The 17,951-nt window shown below is 47.1% G+C and overlaps 1 protein-coding gene across 6 annotated transcripts in view; it reads right to left on the bottom strand.

The window, feature by feature from the left end:
- CALD1 (caldesmon 1) overlaps positions 1 to 17,951 on the bottom strand; it is a 367,827-nt gene that overhangs the window by 148,035 nt on the left and 201,841 nt on the right. The gene's annotated exons all lie outside the window — the stretch shown is intronic.

The following is a 17,951-nucleotide window of genomic DNA, read 5'->3' as shown; positions in this document are numbered from 1 at the left end:
GCAGCTTCTGACCCAACTATCTTCTTTGTTTCAGGGTAGGGGTTGTTCTTTGTTTGCTTCAGGGGGGTTAAAATGAAATGTGCTTGTGATGAGTTTGATAGTACTTGTAAACATTTCATATCTTTTAAATAAAATTTATAGGAAAACAAAACACACAGCAATATTACCAGAAAATTATAACAAGACATTTTTCACATTTTTATTTATCAGTAGAGAGAAGTAGTTAGCCATATTAGTCTGAAGTCAGGCAGAAGGCAGGGTGATGCACCTTATAGACTAACTGAATCAGAGATGTCCAAGCTTTCATGAGCAAGACTTCGCCTCAGCAGATGCTAACTGATGAAGATGCTAGCTGGCGCATATGATTAAATAATCTTGCTCATGAAAGTTTGTATGTCCCTGATTCACTTAGCCTACAAGGTGCATCTCAACCTCGTTAGCCATTCAAAAGCCTTGAAACAAAATCTGCCTCTTTTCCAGACTAGTAGAGCAGCCTGACAGAGCTCAATGCAGCCCCTGGTGTCTTGACTGGTAGCAGTGGAATTCCCTTAGCATTGGAATCTGCACAGTTCGTAGAATCATAGAAAATGAGGGTTGGAAGGAACCTCAGAAGGCCATCTACTCCAACCCCATGCTCAAAGCAGGACCAGCCCCAACTATATCCTTCCAGCCAAGACTTTGTCTACCCGGGCCTTAAAAACCTCTAAGGATGGAAATTCCACCACCTCTCTGGGTAACCTGTTCCACTGCTTTACTACTCTCTAAGTGAGAAAGTTTTTCCTAATACCTAAACTAAACCTCCCTTGCTGCAACTTAATGCAATTGGACCTTGTTCTGTCATGTACCACTCCTGAAAACAGTCTAGCTCCATCCTTTTTGGAACCCCGCTTCAGGTAGTTGAAAGCTGGTATTTAAATCCCCCCTCAGTCTTCTCTTCTCCAGACTAAATAAACCCAGTTCCCTCAGCCTCTCTTCATAAGTCATGTGCCCCAGCCCCCTAACCATTACTGTTGCCCTCTGCTGGCCTCTCTCCAATTTGTCCACATCTTTTTTGTATTGGGGGTGGGGGTGGGGAGGGAGGGTGCAAAACTGAACACTGTGCTCCAGATGTGGCCTCACCACTGCCAAAAATAGAGGAATAATCACTTCCCTCAATCTTCTGGCAATGCTCCTACTAATGCAGCCCAGTATGCCATTAGCTTTCTTCGCAACAAGGACACGCTGTTGGCTCATATTCAGCTTATTGTCCACTATAACCCCCAGGTCCTTTTCTGCAGAAATGCTGCTTAGCCAGTTGGCCCTCAGCCTGTACCAGTGCATGGGATTGTTCTGTCCTAAGTGCAGGACCAGGACAACTATACGCCCGTCAGTCTTACCTCAATCCTGGGGAAACTCTTTGAGAAGGTAATCAAGGAGCACATCTGTGATGGGCCGGCATTGGGGATGATGCTCAAGGGCAACCAGCATGGTTTCATTAGGGGCAAGTCATGTCAGACCAACCTGATTGCCTTTTACGATCAGGTCACAAAAGCATTGGATGCAGGTGTTGCCGTGGATGTAGTCTTTCTGGACTTCAGCAAGGCCTTTGACACTGTCTCCCAGCCCATCCTCATTAAAAAACTAGGCGAGTGTGGCATTGATGCCTACACAGTCAGATGGATTGCAAATTGGCTGAAGGGTCGTACTTAGAGGGTGGTGGTGGATGGATCATATTCGACCTGGGGGGAAGTGGGCAGCGGAGTCCCCCAGGGCTCGGTCCTTGGGCCCACGCTGTTCAATTTCTTTATCAGCGATTTGGACAACGGGGTGAAAAGCAACCTGTTTAAATTTGCTGATGATACCAAAATTTGGGGTGAGGTGGGCACGCTAGCAGGGAGAGAAAGACTGCAGCAAGTCCTGGATAGGTTGCAGGGGTGGGCTAACAAAAACAGGATGCGTTTCAATACTAACAAGTGCAGGGTGCTGCACTTGGGCAGTAGTAACCAGCAGTACACTTATAAGATGGGAAACTCCCTTCTTGAGAGCACAGAGGCTGAAAGGGATCTTGGAGTCATTATTGACTCCAAGATGAACATGGGCCGACAATGCGAGGTCACGGTCGGCAGGGCTAACCGGACCTTATCGTGCATCCACAGGTGCATCTCAAGTAGGGCCAAGGAGGTGATCCTCCCCCTCTACGCAACACTGGTTGGGCAACAGCTGGAGTACTGTGTCCTGTTCTGGGCACCCCACTTCAAGAGGGATGTGGAAAACATCGAGAGGGTCCAGAGGAGGGCCACCCACATGATCCAGGGACAGCAAGGCAGACCCTATACGGTGAGGCTACAGGACCTGAACCTGTTCAGCCTTCACAAGAGAAGGCTGAGGGGGGACCTTGTGACTGTCTATATACTCACTAGGGGGGACCAGAAGGGTTTGGGGGAGACCTTGTTTCCCCTAGCGCCCCCCGGGATAACAAGGAATAACGGCCACAAGTTGTTGGAGAGTAGGTTTAGATTAGATATCCGTAAGAACTACTTCACAGTCAGGGCAGCTAGGATCTGGAACCAACTTCCAAGGGAAGTGGTGCTGGCTCCTACCCTGGGGGTCTTTAAGAAGAGGCTTGATGCCTACCTGGCTGGGATCATTTGAGCCCAGTTTCCTCCTGCCCAGGCAGGGGGTCGGACTTGAAGATCTACAAGGTCCCTTTCGACCCTACTTCTATGATTCTATGATTCTATGACTTTGCACTTGTCCTTATTGAACCTCATCAGATTTCTTTTAGTCTAATCCTCCAATCTGTCAAGCTCTCTATGAATCCTAGCCCTGCTCACCAGTGTATTTATTACTCCCCCCTCCCCTCCACTTGGTGTCATCTGGTGTCATCAACCCATCTTCCAGGTCATTGATGAAGATACTGAACAAAACCAGCCCCAGGACTGGTTGCACTATGGAAAAGAGAGCTGAATCAAGAAGGACTGTATACCACAACGCACCTGAAAGTGCTAGAGGATAAGTACAAGACGGTCAAAAACCCTGAGATAAATCAACTAGCAGGCTTGAAGTCCTGGACTTCAAAAATGCTGACTTAAACAGGCTCAAGGCATTAGTAGGAGAGTCAATGCGAGACCAGGGATGGAAGGCAAATGGGGTGCATGAAGAGTGGTTTTTCCTCAAGGACACAATCCTTGAAGCACAAAACAAAACTGTTCCCATGAAGAAGAAAGGTAGCAGAAGGGCTGGCAAGCCCTCCTGGCTCAATAGAGATATTGCGGTCCTCTTGAAAAAGAAAAAAGAGGCGTGCACACAGTGGAAGCTAGAAGGACTACACAACAAAGGCCCGTGCTTGTAGGGAAATGATTAAGAAAGCTAAGGAGGCAACAGAGTTTAAGTTAGCCAAGGGAGTCAAAGACAATAAGAACTCCCTCTTTAGGTATGTAGGGAGCAGAAGGAAAATAAATAGAAACATGGGCCCACTGCTTAACACCTCAGGACAGCTGGTAACAGACACTCAGGAAAAAACTGAACTCTTGAATGCCCACTTTGCTTCAGTATTTCACCAAACCAAGGGGAAAGACAAGCAAGATACGGATCACAGGGACCATGATGGGAATGATAGCCTCCCCACTGTGGATGCTGAGCTGGTGCAAAACCAACTAGAAAAGCCAGACATTAATAAGACAGCAGGACCAGATGGACTTCACCCGAAAGTGATGATGGAGCTGGCTGAGGTCATTGCACAACCCCTGGCAAAACTCTTTCAGAAATTGTGGCACACAAAGGTGATCCCTGCAGATTGGAAGAGGGCCAACATTGTGCTCATCTTCAAGAAGGGAAAGAGGGAGGACCCGGGCAACTATAGGCCAATCAGCCTAACCTCCATCCCAGGGAAAATCCTGGAAAAACTCATTAAAGAATCTATGTGCGATACACTCATTGAGGGTAAAATTCTGAAAAACAGTCAGCATGGCTTTGTTGTGGATAAATCTTGTCTTACCAATCTCATATCCTTCTACGAACAGGACCCTTACCACCTGGAAATGGGAGAGAAGGTCAACATTATATACCTAGATTTCCAAAAGGTTTTTGATCTAGAAGCAGCAAATCTGCTCCCACATCCCTGCATGTGTAGACGCCTGCTCAGAAGAATTTACTCGTGAGTAATTTACTCACAAGTAAACTGATCCTAGATCAAATGAATGTGTAGATGCACCCTCTGATTATTAAGAGGCATGAATTCTGTAAAGGAAGTGCTTAGCACTGTGTTTCTGGTTTCCAGGAGAAATTAATTAACATATTAAGAGACTGTTGATATGCAAGTTAATGTGGTCCAGTGTGTTGAGTGCTGGCCTTGAACATTGGGAACCTGAGGGTACTATCTGCTGCTACCAGTGCTTTATTGGATGATGACTTTGCGCAAAGCATGGTATCTCTACGCCTATTTTCCCTCAAACCTCTTGTCTCTTTAGACTACAAACTGTTAAGAGCAGAAACAATCCCTCACTATCTGATTGATTTAATAGATTTCATAGACATTAGGGCTGGAAGGGACCTTGGAAGATCATCAAGTCCAGCCCCCTGCCCCAGGGGCAGGAAGTCAGCTGGGGTCATAGGATCCCAGCCAGAAAAACATCCAGGGTTTTTTTAAGGCATTCGAAGTAGGTGCTTGAGCCACCTTCAGCGGCAGGCTATTCCAGACCTTGGGGGCTCAGCCTGAAACAGTCTTGCAGACATTTATAACCATTTGACCTTGTCATCCCTTGGGGCACTCTGGTGAGCAAACGTTCCCCCGATCCTGGTGAACACCCCTTATAAACTTATAGGTGGCCATCAGATCACCCCTGAGCCTGCGCATTTCCAGGCTGAAGAGTCCCATAGCTCTCAGCCTCTTGTCATAAGGTCTGTTTTCCTGACCTCTGATCATGCACATGGCTCTCCTCTGGACTCTCTCAAGCTTCTCCACATCCTTTTTTAATTGTGGAGCCCAAAATTGGACACAGTACTCCAGCTGTGGCCTCACCAAGGCTGAGTACAACAGGAGAATGATGTCCTGGGATTTGCTTGAGAAGCATCTATGGATGCAAGCCAGGATTTTGCTTGCTTTACTAGGTGAAGTATCACATTGAAGGCTCATGTTCATCTTGTGGTCAATCTTGACCCCTAAGTCCCTCTCATCCATAGTGCTAGTCAGCATAGCACTGCTGAGCCTATAGACATGCTACAGGTTTTTCCTCCCAAGGTAGAGAAACTTGCATTTTTTGGTGTTAAACACCATCAGGTTCTCATCCTCCCATTTCCTGAGTCTGTCAAGGTCAGCCTGGATTACCTCACTGTCCTCAGGTATGGATGCTTTACCCCAAAGTTTGGTATCATCAGAGAACTTGGCCAGTCCGCTTCTGACTCCAGTGTCCACATCATTAATGAAGAGGTTGAACAAAATAGGTCCAAGGACAGAGCCTTGAGGGACCCCATTGGTCACAGGGCACCATGACGATTGACTTCCATCAACCACCACCCTCTGGGTCCGACCACAGAGCCAATTCCCCAGCCAGTGGATCATGGTGGACCTGAGGCCGCAGTTGGCCAGTTTTGCCAAAAGGTGATCATGGGATACCAGATCAAAGGCTTTTTTAAAGTCAAGATATATGACATCAATCTTTTCTCCCTTGTCCAGGTGATAGGTCACCTGGTTGTAAAAGGAAATGAGATTGGTCGGGCACGACCTACCTGCAACAAACTCGTGCTGGCTATCCCTCAGGGTGTTGCCATCAGCCAGTCCATTAAGAATGGCCTCTTTAAGAATCTTTTCTAAGACCTTCCCTGGGATAGAGGTCAGGCTGATGGGCCTGTAGTTTGCTGGATCCACTTTCCTCCCTTTCTTGAAGATAGGCACCACATTGGCCTTCTTCCAATCATCAGGCACTTCACCAGAGTGCCACAAGCTCTCAAAGATCCATGCCAGGGGCTGAGCTATGATGCAGGCCAGCTCCTTGAGTACTCTGGGGTGTAAATTGTCAGGGCCGGCTGACTTGAAGATGTCCAGCCTCTCAAGGTGTTCCTTCATGAGGTCAGTATTGATGGAGGGCAAGGAACCAATCTCACTCAGGCGTCCCTGTCCCATAATGGGCAGGGAGTCCCATGGGACTTGTAAAAGACCAACGCAAAGTATCCATTTAGTAAGTTGACTTTTTCCTGGGCTTCGGTTATCAGTTCTACCTTCTGGTTTAGCAGGGGTCCAATGTTGCCCTTGCTTTTCCTCCAGCTCCCCACATATCTAAAAAAGGACTTTTTATTGTCCTTGATAATTGTAGCCAGTTGGAGTTTCATCACAGCCTTGGCTTCCCTGGTTTGCTCCCTGCAGGTCTGGACCAGTGCAGTATATTCCTCCTTGGAGGTGGATCCTGTCCTCCATCCTTTGTAGGTCTGTCTTCTTAGATGCAGGAGGACCACCGGTTCCTTGTTGGGCCAAGGGGGCTGCTGTGCCCTCTTGCTGCCTTTCCTCCAAGATGGAATAGCCTTAGCTTGTGCATCTAGGATTGGTCCCTTGAGGAGCAACCACTCTTCCTGGACTCCCCTCCCCTTGGGGTTGTGGTTCCTTAGGGCCTCACCGACAAGTCTCCTGAGCTTGTCAAAGTCAGCCCTCCTGAAGTCGAGGACCTCTGTACTGCTGACTAACATGACAGCTTTTTGGTGGATAGTGAAGGTGATCAGCTCATGGTCGCTGTCACCCAGCTTCCCTTTGATTGTTAGGTCACTGATTATTCATAGATTCATAGATGTTAGGGTCAGAAGGGACCTCAATAGATCATCGAGTCCAACCCCCTGCATAGGCAGGAAAGAGTGCTGGGTTTAGATGACCCCAGCTAGATGCCTATCTAACCTCCTCTTGAAGACCCCCAGGGTAGGGGAGAGCACCACCTCCCTTGGGAGCCCGTTCCAGACTTTGGCCACTCGAACTGTGAAGAAGTTCTTCCTAATGTCCAATCTAAATCTGCTGTCTGCTAGCTTGTGGCCATTATTTCTTGTAAACCCCAGGGGCGCCTTGGTGAGTAAAACCTCACAAATTCCCTTCTATTTGCCCCCCATGATGAACTTATAGGCAGCCACAAGGTCGCCTCTCAACCTTCTCTTGCGGAGGCTGAAGAGGTCCAGGTGCCCTAGTCTCTCCTCATAGGGCTTGGCCTGCAAGCCCTTAACCATACGAGTGGCCCTTCTCTGGACCCTCTCCAGGTTATCCACATCCCTCTTGAATTGCGGCGCCCAAAACTGCACACAGTATTCCAGCTGCGGTCTGACTAGTGCCCGATAGAGAGGAATTATCACCTCCTTGGTTCTGTTTGTCATGCATCTGCTGATGTACGATAAAGTGCCATTAGCTTTTCTGATGACTTCGTCACACTGCCGACTCATGTTCATCTTGGAGTCCACTAGGACTCCAAGATCCCTTTCTGCTTCCATGCCACCAAGAAGGTCATTCCCTAGGCTGTAGGTATGCTGGACATTTTTCCTCCCTAGGTGCAGCACTTTGCATTTCTCCTTGTTGAACTGCATTCTGTTGTTTTCTGCCCACTTGTCCAACCTGTCCAGGTCTGCTTGTAGCTGTTCCCTGCCCTCCGGTGTGTCCACTTGTCCCCACAGTTTTGTATCATCCACAAACTTGGACAGAGTACACTTCACTCCCTCGTCCAAGTCGCTGATGAAGACATTGAAGAGTATCGGTCCAAGGACCGAGCCCTGTGGGACCCGACTGCCCACACCCTTCCAGGTCGATACCGACCCATCCACTATGACTCTCTAGGTACGACCCTCTAGCCAATTCGCCTCCCACCGGACCGTGCAGTCATCCAAGTCACAGCCTCTTAACTTGTTCACCAGTATGGTGTGCGATACTGTATCGAAGGCCTTCCTGAAGTCTAAGTAAACAACGTCAACCCCTACTCCTGCGTCCAGGTGTTTTGTAACCTGGTCATAACAGGTTAGGTTGTTCCTAACCTTAGGTTATGAAATTAGGTCATCCCCAGTTGCCAGTACCAGGTTGAGCAGCACTTTACCTCTCGTTGGCCCATAGACCTCTTGTGTCAGATAGAGGTTATCCATGTACAAGAGGAAGCTTTGCAACCACTCAGATTTGGCCAAGCGCTCTTCCCACAAGATGTCCGGGTAGTTGAAGTCTCCCATGATAACCAAGGACCGGGAGTGTGCAGCCTCAGCCAGTTCCTTGGTGAACTCCTGGTCAATCTCTTTATTCTGGGAAGGAGGTCTGTAGTAGACTCCCACCATTGTATCCCATGTGCTGTGTTCACCATGAATTTTAACCCAGTGGGTCTCTAGTAGTCCACGCTGGGTGCCGATGTCAGCTTGTAGGGATGTGTAGCTCTCCTTGACATAGAGAGCTACACCTCCACCCCTTTTGTCCACTCAATCCCTCCTGTACAGAGTATAGCCATCTATACCCGTGGTCCAGTCATGGGTGGAGTCCCACCAGGTCTCTGTTATACCTATGACATCATAATTGTTTGGGTTAAGCAGGAGGACAAGTTCCTCCTGTTTATTCCCCAAGCTCCTGGCATTTGTGTACAGGCATGCAAGTGTCCCCTTGGGAGCCCTTGCCTTGCCCATAGCTCGCTCTAGGGCTGGGGCAGGGGTGGGCTCCCTTAAGTGCTTTGGCCTGCTGGCTTTGCAAGTGTTGCTCAGCGGGCCAGCAGTGGCGGTAGTCCCCCCATCCCCTGGCAGTAGTCTTCCCCCGCCCCCCGGTGAGCTTAGATTGGTGCAAAGGGGCCGTCATTTCAATTAAGTGCCTTTTTCCTTTTGTGCCCTTTCAGGAGATAGATATTTATCCATAAGACTTAATATAATTAACATGAACTGCTTTGTAGATTCCAGCTCACCAGGCCAATATATACATAAAACTAAATATAACTCCTGGTGCACCATGTCCTATCTATCACTATTTCACTTGGTGCATAAACCTGGCCTGGCAGGGTGGGTAATATTTCAAGGACAGCACACTACCTTTTACCTTTATTTGCATAGAATACTTTACTTCACTTGACTGTGCTACAGCATCTGCTAGACCATAGTGACCAACTCTAGGAAGAGAGAATAGAATCTCTCCAAACCTCTTTCTGCATCTGAAAAATGAAACAACTAGCAACTCTCTCTGTTTGCAACGTGTTTAAACTGGCACTGATGAAATGCAGGTATGATAAGTATTCTAGTGCAATTTTTGGGACTATTAATGTTTCTTAGCCTAGCTTCAGTAAAAACAAATAAATCTGTTTTCTATGGAAATCTGTCAAAAGTGCTTGGATACATGTGGCGGGGGGGGGTTAGTGATATAATATTTTTTTAATTATACATTTGAGCCAGACTCATAAAAAGGGGCAGCAGTACGGGGCACTTCAACCCCTACAAATGTCCTTCCCTCCCCCCAACCTCTCAGTAGAAATAAGATGTAGTCCAGGTTTTTCTTTCCCAGTTTCTTTATCTGTGTTTTCTCAGATGAGTGACTATAGGCCTAAGGCCACAGCATAGTGATCACAATGCTGATAGCTAGCAGGGGCAAGAGGAATGTTATTGACCATGCTTCAGCTAAATAAAGTGTGGCAATTTCATTAGGTCTGTCTTATAATAAAAGATGTATAATCCTGGTAAGAAAGAGCCTACAGAGAGGGCCCCTGCAGAGAGGTATGCAGGATGCAAGATAGTCCAGTGGTGACACTGGTTGAATGCTGAGAGTTCTGAGACCATACCCTTCCTGCTTGTTTGGAGGGGAAAGGAAGACGGAGGAGAGAGAGTTCCTTTCATACGAGGAACATATAAGAGAGCATGGATGACTAGAACTGGAATATGTCTCTAGAGCCCAGAAGAAGTGTAAAGGGGAATGCCTTACTACTGCAGGATAAAGGGGAATGCCTTGACTGACTGGCTACAGGGTTGTGAGGACCACCTTCGCCCCAGACTGTGGACTGTTAAGACGTGTAGGTACTTTGCTTTGCTCTTCCTTCACCCTGACATTTGGGAGGTTAGGGAAGCATCCTCAGAGGCTTGTCAAAAGGCATTGGTCCTTGAGCAGAGATATCATAATACTAAAAAAGCCCCTCAAGAGTCCTGAAGGCAGTGCCAGATGTAAAGATTGGAAGTATTCCCCTCAAAGGGAAGAAAATAATCCCCCTCCCTGATCCCAACAGACAAACAGTGGAGCAGATAGTATGCTTCAGCTACTGCCATTCAGCAGAACAGCTATAAAGGGGCTCCTGGTGTCATTAATACTAGGGCTGTGCAAAACACCATCATTTCGTTTTGACATCTGTTTCACTGTTTCAAAGGGACAGTGTTTCATTTTGTTGTTTTGTTTTGAAGCACTGTCCCATTTTGCTTCATCAATACTGTTTCGCTATTTCAACTCGTTTCAATGTTTCATCCATAGGATATAATAGGGAATCATGACAATGCATAAAACGTTGTCATTTGTTGCCTGATTTGGATGCAAGTTGCAAGGATGGTAGCCCCTTCTGAGGGCATGAAGCATACCAAGTTTCAAGGAGATAGGTGCAGAGGTTTCCTGGAAACTGCACCTTGAAGTCTTGAAAGTAAAATTTGCTGGCAGTGGCAGCCTCCTGTCATCTGCGGTCCAGATCTGGGGGTTTGCACCCTGGGAGGGCTGCGGGGCTCTGCTGGACTCGTCCTGGGGGTGCGGGCCCCCAGATCTGTGCCAAATGACAGGAGGCTGCTGCTGTCAGCACCAGAAAAAATTGTTGCTGCCGTCTGTCCCAGGCAGCAGCAGCAGCCTCCCCTCATCCAACATGCAAATCCATGGGCTCGCATCCCTGGGAGGAGTCTGGCACAGCCCAGCAGCCCTCCTAGGGGTGCAAGCCCCTGGCTCTGCATGCCAGATGAGAGAAAGCTCAGGATCCAGCAGTAGCAATGTTGTCCAGTGCTGGGCGCACTGGACAACATGACAGGAGGCTGCTGCTGCCACCTGGGACCGATGCTGGGCACAGCCCGCCCCCCAGTGCCAGGCTCCACAGAGTTCAGCCTGGCAGCAGGAGGTGGAATGCAGCACTGGCTCTGCCTGCCTCTCGCCACCGGGCTGCACTTCAATCGGCTCTGCCATCCCCATGGAGCTCAGCCCTGTGGCAGGAGGTGGGCAGAGCCAGCGCTATGCTCCATGGGGCTGGCAGAGCCAATTGGATTGCAGTCCAGTGGTGGGAGGTGGGCAGAAACGGTGCTGCGCTCTGCCTCCTGCTGCCAGGCTGAGCTCCAGGGGGCTGGCAGAGCCAACTGAAGCCCAGCCCAGCGATGGGATGCAGGCAGAGCCAGTGCTGTACTCCGATCAGCTCCACCAGACCCACGGAGTGCAACCCATTGGTGGGAGGTGGGCAGAGCTGGGGCTGCGCTCCATGGGGCTAGCAGAGCCAATTGTAGCACAGCGCCAGCTCTGCTCATCTCCCACCACTGGGCTGTGCTCCATGGGGCTGACAGAGCTGATCAGAGCACAACCCAGCGGCAGGAGGTGGGCAGAGCCAGTGCTGTCCTCCGATCAGCTCCGCCAGCACCACAGAATGCAGCCTGGCAGCAGGGCAGGAAGAGCCAGGGCTGTGCTCCATGCCGGGCTGAACCCCATGGGGCTGCAGAGCAACTCAGAGCACAGCCCTGGCTCTCCCCTGCCTCCCACCACCGGGCTGCTTCAAAACTTGAAACATTTCAAAACTTTCAAAACATTTCAAGTGCCCTCATTTCATTTCAAAGCTGTTCCAATGCTTTTTGTTTCATTTCAATTTCACTGTTTCAAGCTTGAAACGCATTGAAACAGCTTCGAAACAAAACACTTGGTGAAATTTCGCACAGCCCTAATTAGTGCCATCCACGTGCTTCCAGAGTTCTCATACTGCCTTGGGCCACAGTAATTCAGGTTTGTTTCCTTGCTCCTCATCTCCCTTGAAGACCTTTAATTTCACCACTTGCACACTGCATAGTAACAACCATTTATTTACCACATTAATCTCACACTACTACCCTATGCCATGTCAACACCATGATCACCTGCTCACCTGGGTCTTTCTTGTACATGTGGTGGAATAGGGGTCACAGATGGTTTTAAAAAAGGAAAAAATTGTGATTCTGTCATCTCAAAGACACCTGATTAAGCTTTAGAAAGTAATACAGAATACAGTGAGATTATGTACAGGAAATATTATTGATATCACAAGATTATGGAACTCACAAATCAATTATAGTTTCATAGTTTCATAGTTGGTAGGGTCAGAAGGGACCTGAGCAGATCATCTAGTCCGACTCCCTGCCATAGGCAGGAAAGGATGCTGGGGTCAAATGACCCCAGCTAAGTGGCTGTCTAGCCTCCTTTTGAAGACCCCCAGGGTAAGGGTGAGCACCACTTCCCTTGGAAGTTGGTTACAGCTCCTAGCCACCCTGACTGTGAAGTAATGCCTCCTGATATCTAGCCTGAATCTACTCTCGATCAACTTATGGCCGTTGTTCCTTGTTACCCCTGGTAGTGTTCGGGGGAACAGGGACTCTCCCACTGCCTGCTGGTCCCCCTTGGCAAGTTTATAGGTGGCCACCAGATCCCCTCTCAGCCTTCTTTTGTGGAGGCTGAATAGGTTCAGGTCCCGTAGCCTTTCCTCGTACGGCCTGCCCTGCTGCCCCCTGATCATGTGAGTGGCCCTCCTCTGGACCCTCTCAATGCTGGCCACATCCCTCCTGAAGTGCAGCACCCAGACCTGGACGTAGTACTCCAGCTGTGGCCTGACCAATGTCGCATAGCGGGGGAGGATCACCTCCTTAGACCTGTTCGTGATGCAACTATGGATGCATGGCAAAGCGCGGTTAGCCTTCCTGATCGCATCCCCACATTGGCGGCCCATGTTCATCTTGGAATCAACAGTGATTCCAAGATCCTTTTCTGCCTCTGTGCTGATGAGAAGGGAGTTCCCCAGCCTGTAGGTATGCTGCTGGTTCTTCCTCCCCAAGTGCAACACCTTGCACTTGTCCGTATTGAAACCCATCCTATTCTCATCCGCCCACCTCTGTAACCTGTCGAGATCTAGTTGTAGCCTGTCCCTCTCTTCTAGCATGCTCACTTCTCCCCACATCTTAGTGTCATCTGAGAATTTGAACAAGGTGTTTTTCACCCCCTCGTCCAAATCGCTGATGAAGAAATTGAACAGTGCGGGCCCAAGGACCGAGCCCTGGGGAACCCCACTGCCCACATCTTTCCAGGTCAAAAATGACCCCTTCACCACTACTCTCTGGGTGCGGCCCTCCAGCCAATTTGCAACCCATCTGACTGTGTAGGCATTGACAACACAGACGCCTAATTTTTTAATGAGGATGGGGTGAGAGACAGTGTCGAAGGCTTTCCTAAAGTCCAGGAAGACTATGTCCACTGCAACACCTTTGTCCAAGGCTTTTGTGACCTTCCTTTTTAAGGAAAATTAATTTTCCTTAAAAAAATCCTGGAGATGTGTTGTGCTGTTTTAGTGAAAAGTGGAGCCAGATATGGTTGAAATATTCCATTAAAGCTGATAGGGCCTCTTGTTGTTCTTGTGGGACATATACACAGGTTGGCGATGCTGGTGGAATGGAAGTTGATAGCAGTTTTATCAAATCTAGATTTTGCAAGTGGAAAAATTCACTTTGTCAAGACAAAGGTTTTATCAAAAATGACTTGGCTTACTGGAAAGCAATGAAAAGGGTAGATACAGGTATAATTTTGTTGTTTGTTTCACATTTATGTTCTCATGTCATTCTGCTGTATTTCACTATGGTCTGTCAAATCAAGGAGATAGACTCTCATTCTGCACAAAATTTTACAAGAGCTCCATCTACTCAATCAATCCTAAACCAGGTCTTCAATCCATTACCTTAATGGGAGCTCCAAGACTTGGGGCATACAACCCTCCCCCCCCCGCCCCGAATAATGTTATTATATCAGTTAATTCATTAAATATTGATGTTATCATTACTTCCTTTTTTTCTGGTGCCACAGTACCTGGTTCTTTCAGTTTGCTTTACAAGTACAGAACCAAGTACTGCTTTACCAAACCAGATACTATTTAGAAAACTTAGTAAAAATTATCTACTTTGCGGTTGGTAAATGAGTTGCTTCTGATAAGAAATAAAGATACAATAAACGTCAAGGATTTTGATGTTTCTCACCAGGAATTTTCATGAACTTACTCTAGGTTTACTGTAGGATGAGATTCAATGATGATCTGAAAATCATTCCAAAAAATGTGAAATACACTTCTACTGGAATTCAGAATGAAGTACCTGGAGCTAAAAAGAAAACAATTTGGAAAGGTATTGCTGAAGGTATTAAGAAAATAGGATGTCAAGTTCTCCTTCCTGAAATGTGATGTGACAAAAATGCTGTGCATGCAGAAAATTTGTCCACTATTTAATACTGCTCTGTTGATAGCAAAGTCAAGGAGGCAGTGACTGGACAAGCTTAACTGCATGGCCTTGCTGCTGAAGATATTGCATTATACGTTTTTGAAAGACCTCCAAGAATTGTGTCTTGACCCTTAAAATACTTCAAGTTCTCGTTTTGATTTTACCAAAATTATGTCAGGATACAAAGATGATGAACAAATAATTTTCCATGGAAAATTAAACAAGGAAATACCTTACACATGCTGCTGGAATCATTAGTTTCCATTGCACATGTGAGAAGGACTCAGCAGGGGCAGTCTATTATTGTTCAGACCAGGGCTGTGCAGCTTCTAAGTGGCTGAGGGCCGCATACCTTGTGAGCTGCAGCAGTGAGGGCCACATAGCACAAAGGCTGCTGCAACGTGAACCACAGGACTCCTGCTGCATACCACACGGGCACCCTCCCACCCCCCGCCGCATACACACACTGCAACATGCTGTGTAGGAGCCCAAGAGGATGGAGGAGGAGCCTGGAGACCCTGGCTGCTCCCCAGCTGGATCAATGACAGGTGCTGCACCCAGAGAGCCTAGGGGCTGCAAATTAATCACTCCTGGGCCAACAGTTAGACAGCCCTGAATTAAACTTTTTTTTTTTTTTACAGGCATGAATATGCTGTACAAAGGCCAGCACCTGCAAAAGCACAAAGAAACAAGATGGTCAGCTGAAAACTGCAGAAATAATTCAAAGTAATTTGGAAAAGTTTCAGAGTATTCTGTCAAACTTTATGAATGGGCATGGCAACCTGTCTACTGAAAAAAAGATAGCCATTAGTAGTTACAAGACCATCCAAATTCTAGTTCTTCGTTGAATTTATGAGAATATTTTTAAAGAGCTTACTCCTATGAACAATTGTTTTCGAAAGAAATGAATGCACCCTGCTAAAAGGGAGTTGAATTGAATATTTTTGCTTGTGAAGAATTTCAAGGAAAGAGAAAGAAGTATCAAGATTTTTTCTCAAATTTTATTCAAGCATCTGTTCTGAAAGATGTGTACAATGAAGCACTAAGATTTCGGCTTGCCACCCAGAGAAATAAAGGACTACCTCAAAATATCGACATGCTATGGTCACTGCACATTCTTCACCGTTCTGAAGCATAAATGAGCATCAGTAGTCTATAATTTATCAGAAATGGATTGATGAAACCAACTGCAAAGATTTTCTGAGAAGAACTCCAAGCTATACAGAAGTTTGGAAATGGTCTATTCCACTAGCTCTACTGACTTCTTGTAAGTGCATGTTTGAATTGACTTGTTTGGATTAGGTACTGAGAAGCTGGAGGTTGAAAATCCTGTATTTAAGTCACTTAGAGATAAGAAAAATTGCTAAAAATTTGGAAAAGTTCTATGTGACCCCAAAGAATTAAGGGAGGCCTTCCCAGGTATTTTAAAATGTCTACAGTGGTCTTGTTCCTTGGAGCACCAAGTGCAATTTGTGGGAATGCCTGTTCTCATTTGAAAGAATTGTATCACACCAATTCTAAACATGGTCCAAAAAAGAAAGAGAAACCTCACTCTCATGTGATATGAAAATTATTTCATTTCAAAAAGGAACTTGGATGTCTTTGTGGAAGAATTCACACACCATTATTGAACATGACCTCAATTGTAGTTTCATAAACAATATTTACATTTTGAGTGGGCACCATAAACACTGAAGTCAGTGAACTGTACTCTAGAGCTGAACTTGCCCCAGTATCAGGCCTACAACTTCCAACATGAGTTTCACATGCGGCAAGCTGATGGCATCCGTATAGCATCAAGGGTAAAGTTGTTTTTAAACAGACTCCTTTTTCCTCTACAAATTCATTTCCAATGTTATTTTCATGTAACCACATCTGCAGTCATTTCTATAAATGAAAATAAATGTTCGTGCTGACTACAAATACTGAACGTTTGTACCATTTCTTTTTAAGTATCAAGCAGCTTTGCTCCTTCCCAAACAGAACAGCTCATGTGGGACTCAAGGCAAAATAAACACATTAGGTCATGTGAACATATAGTTTTATTTTCATCGAGCCTGTTTCGTCTGCCTAAGCTTCTTAAAGGTTTCAGGGCACCTTCATCATAGGCAAACTAACCGAATCAATGCAGAGAATATTTAGTATCATTAAATCAGATTTTACAAATTGTTCTGCTTTAACTTAGTTTCACTTTTGGCTGTCCTCTATTTACATCCCCAGCACACAGATTCAGCAAAAAGGGAGGGACAGTATCATCTAGTGCAGAGGAGTAAAACTCAAATCAGCTGGCCGACCAGATCCATACAACAGGACTTCTTGCCATGGCTGCGAAAATCACTGTGGCAGCACAGCCAGTAGCTATGCACTGAACAATGCTCCTGCTTAATCCCCATCACTGATGGCCACCAATTTTCATCACCAGCAGTGATCAAAAACACTAAGTTCAACAACTGCATTTACCTTCTGGGTGCTGGCTGTACTGACACAGGGTAAACTCTGGCAGCCACAGCAACAGGGGTTGACATTAACTCCTTTGGATGACCTGCCTCCATAGCCCCCTGGTCCAGTGGTTAGAAAGATAGCACCAGGAGACCTAGTCCTGTTCCCAAGTCCACTTGCTCCACTCATTCTCCATCCCCCAGATGAATTCCTTGGTGCAACACTGCCCTAACCAGCTCCTATGGCTGGGAGGTGCCATACCATGGCAAAGACTCCCAGCAGGGGGAATTCTGGGGCACCCTCATAGTCAGCACTCAAAGCTGGTGGCCTGCCTGCTAGGGCTGTGCGAAGCTTTGGTCGCTGATTCGAGTCAGATGAGATTCGGCCTGATTTGGTGGCCGAATCTCCGAACCTGAACTGAATCAGGAGACCCATTAATTTCTCCAGATTGAATTGGAAGCCTCCGATTTGATTCAGAGAGATTCGACAATTTGGCCATAGACACAGCTTCATATGTTTTTCTACATACCTCGAGGTAAGAGGCGTGGCTCATGAATCCTGAGATGGTGGGGTGTATGGGACGTTCCATGGGAGCATGGGGTGGGTCTCCCGCGTGCTTGACGGTGGACCCAGAAGTGGACCAGAAGTACTTTTGGTCCACTTCCAAGTACACTGCCGAGCACATGGGGGGCGGGGGGGGGGGGCCATGCTCCCGTGGGATGCTCCATCTTCCTCACCATCTCAGTGTTCACTAGCCATGCCTGGTACCTCAAGATATGTAGAAAAAAACATATAAAGCTGTGTCTATAGCTGAATCGCTGATTCTCCAAATCAGAATCAAATTGAGACAGTGATCCGAATCAGAGAATCAAATCGCTGTCCCCTGAATTAGGCCAAATCCAAATCTGAATCATATACTGCCTGCTTTGCACACCCCTACTCCCTGTCCTATCCTAATTATGCTATAGCTTAGATAAATATCCATCCCTCTTTCTTTCAACACAGGGCAGTCCAGCTTGTGGCCCATGGGTTGTTTGTGGCCTGCAAGGGGGTTAAACATGTGACCCACAGGCTGCTGCTCAACTACTGCTCCCCTCAGCACTTCTGATGCGGCA

The sequence above is a fragment of the Alligator mississippiensis genome, chromosome 4 (assembly GCF_030867095.1).
Source record: "Alligator mississippiensis isolate rAllMis1 chromosome 4, rAllMis1, whole genome shotgun sequence".
In the NCBI taxonomy this organism is placed as follows: Eukaryota; Metazoa; Chordata; order Crocodylia; family Alligatoridae; genus Alligator; species Alligator mississippiensis.
Note: the sequence above shows the minus strand (reverse complement) of the source record. Positions and strands in the feature narration are given on the sequence as shown.